Here is a 5,851-nt window from a genome sequence, read left to right on the forward strand (position 1 = left end):
TTTGTGGTTGCTATTGTTTTTACTTTTGTACTACCAATTTTGGTAGCAAAAGAACACTTTCTTAACCTAATTAAGAATAGCTTATCTGAAACCAGCTGATGACATGATGTTTAACTGTAAGGCCCTAGACTCAATCTCACTACATCTTAAAGTAGGAATGTCCAAAAGCCTACCATTTCCTTTACTCTCCAACAGCCTTTACTCTCCAACAGAGCTCTAGAAATTCTAATCAGTGCAGTAAAACAGTTAACACAAATGACGGCTGTAACTATGGGAGAGGAGGAGAAGTTTGTCCTATGCTAGCCCTAGAAAACCTCAAAAAAATTAAGTGTTTTTAAATTAATAACATGCTGTAAGCAGTGACTAGATAAATATACAACTTACTTTTCCCAACAGCTAATTAAGACACAAAATGGAAAAAAAAAAAAAATGCTCACAATAGCTAAGCAAACATCTCAAAAAATAGAAACTTTAGAAACATTCCTGGCCAAATTCAAACGCCATAGAAACTATTCATCAACTGTGTTCCATCTGCTGACTCTGAACGACCTTTCTAGCCCTGGTACTGAGAAAGGGGGTAGGGCGTTGTGGGGGTGGGGGCAGCTTTCATCTTCCCAGTTTCCTCTTCCCCAAGATGATCTGAAGTCATTGTTCCTGTTTGAGTTTTGGAAATTTTTGCCAGTCACATGTCCCTATACATTTAACTATCATTGCTGCTCCTCTCCCACTACAGCTTGAAGGTTTGTGTTCCCCTCAAATTCATATGCTGAAATCCTAACCCAAGATAATGGTACTGAGAGATGGAGCCTTTGGGAGGTTATTAGATCATAAGGAAGGCACCCTCCTGAATGAGATTAGTGCTCTTAGAAATCCAGGGCTCCCTAGTGCCCTCCATCATATGAGGATACAATGAGAAGTCTGCAGCCCAGAAAAAGACACTCACCAACTATTCTGACACCTTTCAAAACTCTGAATAATAAATATCTGCTGTTTATAAGCAACCACTCAACGATATTTTTTGATGGCATCCTGGAGGGACGATCACATCTCCTTAGAAAGCTTTTCTTTCTTTTTTCCAGTTTTGTTGAGATATAATTGACATGCAGCACTGTGTAAGTTTAAGGTGTACAGCACAATGATTTGACTTACATACATCATGAAATGATTATCACAGTAGGTTCAGTGAGCATCCATTATCTTGTATAGATACAAAATTAATTAAAGAAATAGAAATTTTTTTTCCTTGTGATGACAACTCTTAGGATTTACTCTCAACAGCTTTCACATAGAACATTCATCAATGTTAATAACATTTATCATGTTGTCATTACACCCTTAATACTTATTATTATAGTGTACCTTTTGACTGCTTTTAAATAATTCCCCTTCCACAACCCTCCACCTTTGATAACCAAAAATTTGATCTCTGTTTTCCTATGAATTTGTTTCTGAAGTATAACTGACCTACAGCACTATGCTAGTTCCTGTCACACAATATAGTGATTTGATACTTCTTTTTTTCTCTCATTTTTCCCTCATGTTTTAGAAAATTTATTATTTTTTTGTGATTGAAGAATAATTGCTTTACAATGTTGTATTGCTTTCTGCCATACAACAATGTGAATCAGTCATCAGTTCAGTCACTCAGTCATGTCCAAATATTTGCTACCCCATGGATTGCAGCACGCCAGGCCTCCCTGTCCATCACCAACTCCTGGAGCTTACTCAAACTCATGTCCATTCAGTCAGTGATATCATCCAACCATCTCATCCTCTGTCATCCCCTACTCCTCCCGCCTTCAATCTTTCCCAGCATCAGGGTCTTTTCCAATGAGTCAGTTCTTCACATCAGGTGGCCAAAGTATTGGAGTTTCAGCTTCAGCATGAGTCCTTCCAAAGAATATTCAGGACTGATTTCCTTTAGGATGGACTGGTTTGATCTTCTTGCTGTCCAAGGGGCTCTCAAGAGTCTTCTCCAACACCACAGTTCAAAAGCATCAATTCTTCTGCACTCAGCTTTCTTTATAGTTCAACTCTCACATCTATACATGACTACTGGAAAAACCATAGCTTTGACTAGATGGACCTTTGTTGGCAAAGTAATGTCTCTGCTTTTTAATATGCTGTCTAGGTTGGTCATAGCTTTTCTTCCAAGGAGCAAGCGCCTTTTAATTTCATGCTTGCAGTCACCATCTGCACTGATTTTGGAGCCAAGAAAATAAAGTCTGTCACTGTTTCCCGATCTATTTGCCATGAAGTAATGGGACCGGATGCTATGATCTTAGCTTTCTGAATGTTGAGTTTTAAGCCAGCCTTTTCACTCTCCTCTTTCATTTTCAGCAAGAGGCTCTTTAATTCTTCACTTTCTGCCATAAGGTGGTGTCATCTGCATATCTGAGGTTATTGATGTTTCTCCCAGCAATCTTGATTCCAGCTTGTGCTTCATCCAGGCCAGCATTTTGCATGATGTACTCTGCAGATAAATTAAATAAGCAGGGTGACAATATACAGCCTTGACGTACTCCTTTCCTGATTTGGAACTAGTCCATTGTTCCAGATCTGGTTGTAACTGTTGCGTCTTGACCTGCATACAGATTTCTCAGCAAGCAGGTAAGGTGGTCTGGTGTTTCCATCTCTTGAAGAATTTTCCACAGTTTGTTGTGATCCACACATTCAAAGGCTTTGGTGTAGTCAATAAAGCAGAAATAGATGTTTTTCTGGAACTCTCTTGCTTTTTCAATAATCCAATGGATGTTGGCAATTTGATCTCTGGTTCCTCTGGCTTTTCTAAATCCAGCTTGAACATCTGAAATTTCACCACTCATGTACTATTGAAGCCTGGCTTGGAGAATTTTGAGCGTTACTTTGCTATCATGTTGAGACAAGTACAACTGTGTGGTAGTTTGAACATTCTTTGGGATTGCCTTTCTTACAGATTGGAATGAAAACTGACCTTTTCCAGTCCTGTGGCCACTGCTGAGTTTTCCAGATTTGCTGGCATATATGAGTGCTTTCAATATGCCAGCAAATTTGGGATCAGTCATATGTATATATGTATGTATATACATACATATATATATATATGTCCCCTCCCTCTTCAGCCTCTCTCCCACCCACACCATCCGCCTTTCTAGGTCATTGCAGAGCACTAGACTGGTAACCCTGTATTATATAACAGCTTCCCACGAGCTCTCCGTTTCACACATGGTAGTGTATATGTATCAATGCTACTTTCTCAATTCATCCCACCCTCTCCTTCCCCTGCTGTGTCTATGAGTCCATTCTCTATGTCTGTGTCTCTATTCCTGCCCTGCAAATAGGTTCATCAGTATCATTTTTCTAGACTACATATGTATGTGTTAATATACAATATTTGTCTTTCTCTTTCTGAGTTACTTCACTCTGTATAATAGGCTCTAGGTTCATCTACCTCAGTTCAATTGATTGACATTTGTTCTTTTTTATGTCCTAGCAAAATTCCATTGTGTATATGTACCACAGCTTCTTTATCCATTCATCTGTTGTTGGATATCTAGGTTGTTTCTGTGTGCTGGCTATTGTAAATAGTGCTGCGATGAACATTGGGGTATCTGTGTCTTCTGAATTATGCTTCATATGGTAGTTTTATTCCTAGTATTTTAAGGAATCTCCATACTGTTCTCTATAGTGTCTGTATCAATCTACATTCCCACCGACAGTACAAAGGGATTCACTTTTCTCCAGGTCCTCTCCAGCATTTACTGTTTGTAGATTTTTTGATGATAGCCATTCTGACCAGTATGAGAAGATACCGCATTGTAGTTTTGATTTGCATATTTCTGCATTGTCTGTTGCAACTTTTTTCTCATTTCTAGTTTTACTGACTTAAGTATTCTCCCTTTTTTACTGATAAGTCTGGCCAATGGTTTGTCAATTATACGTATCTTCTCAAAGAACCAGCTTGTAGTTTTATTGGTCTTTGCTTTTGCTTTCTTCATTTCTTTTTCATTTAGTTTCTGCTCTGATCTTTATAATTTATTTCCTTCTACTAACTTTTGGATTTGTTTGTTGTTGGTCTTTTTCTAGTTGCTCTAGATGTAAGGTTAGGTTGTTTATTTGATGTTTTTCTCATTTCTTGACATTGGCCTGTACTGCTATAAAATTCTCTTTTAACCCCGCTTTTGCTGTCCCCAGAGCTTTTGGGTTGTCATGTTTTCATTGTCATTTGTTTCTGGGTATTTTTTTAAAATTTCCTCTTTGACTTCCTCAGTGACCTCTTGGTTACTTAGAAGCATACTGTTTAGCCTCCATGTGTTTGTCTTTTTTTACATTTTTTTTCCTGTAATTAATATCTAATCTCAAAATATTGTAGTCAGAAAAAAAACTGCTTGATACAATTTCAATTTTTTTTTCAATTTACCAAGGCTTGATTTGTGACCCAAGCTGGGATCTATCCTGGAGAACATTCTATGTGTACTTGAGAAAAAAGTGTATTCTGCTGCATTTGTATGGAATGTCCTGTAGATATCAATCAGGCTGAACTAATGTATTTAAGTTTTGTGTTTCCTTATTTTCTGTCTGAATGAACTGTCCGTTGGTGTGAGTGGGATGTTAAAGCCCCCCACTATTATTGTGTTACTGTCAATTTCCCCTTCTATAGCTGTTAGCATTGCCTTATATATTGAGGTGCTCCTATGTTGGGTGCATATATATTTATAATTATTATATGTTCTTCTTGGATTGACCCCTTGATTATTTTGTATTGTCTTTCCTTGTCTCTTGTAACAGTCTTTATTTTAAAGTTTATTTTATCTGATATAAATATTGCTTCTTCAGATTTCTTTTGATTTACATTTGCATGGAGTATCTTTTTCTAGCCCCTCACTTTCTAGTCTGTATGTGTCCCTAGATCTGAAGTGGGTCTCTTGTAGACAGCATATATATGGATCTTGTTTTTGTATTCATTTAGCCAGTCTGTGTCTTTTGGTTTGAGCATTTAATCCATTTACATTTAAGGTAATTATTGATATGTATGATCCTATTACCATTTACTTTATTATTTTGAGTTTGGTTTTGTAGGCCTTTCTTCATCTTGTATTTCCTATCTGAAGAAGTTCCTTCAGCATTTGTTGTGAAGCTGGTGTGGTGGTATTGAATTCTCTTAACTTTTGCTTACCTGTAAAGCTTTTAATTTCTGTGAATCTGAATGCAATTCTTGCTGGGTAGAGTAATCTTGGTTGTGGGTTCTTTTCCTTTTATCATTTTAAATATATCTTGCCATTCCCTTCAGGCCTGCAGAGTTTCTGCTGAAAGATCACCTGTCAACCTTATGGGGATGCCATTGCATGATATTTGTTGCTTTTCCCTTTCTACTTCTAATATTTTTCCTTTGTGTTTAATTTTTGTTAATTTCATTGATATGTGTCTTGGCATGTTTCTCTTTGAGTTTATCCTGTATGGGACTCCCTGAGCTTCCTGGATTTGGTTGGCTATTTCCTTTCCCAGGTTAGGAAAGTTTTCAACTATAACCTCCTCAAACATTTTCTCATACCCTTTCTTTTTCTCTTCTTCTTCTGGGACCCTTATAATGCAAATGTTGGTCTGCCTAATGTTTCCCCAGTGGTCTCTGTTACTACCCTCATTTCTTTTCATTCTTTTTTCTTTATTCTACTCTGCTTCAGTTATTTCCACTATTCTGTCTTGCAGTTCATTTATCTGTTCTCTGGCCTCAGTTATTCTGCTATTGGTTCTCTCTAGTGTATTTTTTTTCTCAGTTATTGTGTTGCTCATCACTGATTGTTCTTTATTTCATCTAGGTCCTTGTTAAACATTTCTTGCATCTTCTCAATCTGCTTCCATTCTGCTTATTTGT

Source organism: Cervus elaphus, chromosome 14, assembly GCF_910594005.1.
Source record: "Cervus elaphus chromosome 14, mCerEla1.1, whole genome shotgun sequence".
In the NCBI taxonomy this organism is placed as follows: domain Eukaryota; kingdom Metazoa; phylum Chordata; class Mammalia; order Artiodactyla; family Cervidae; genus Cervus; species Cervus elaphus.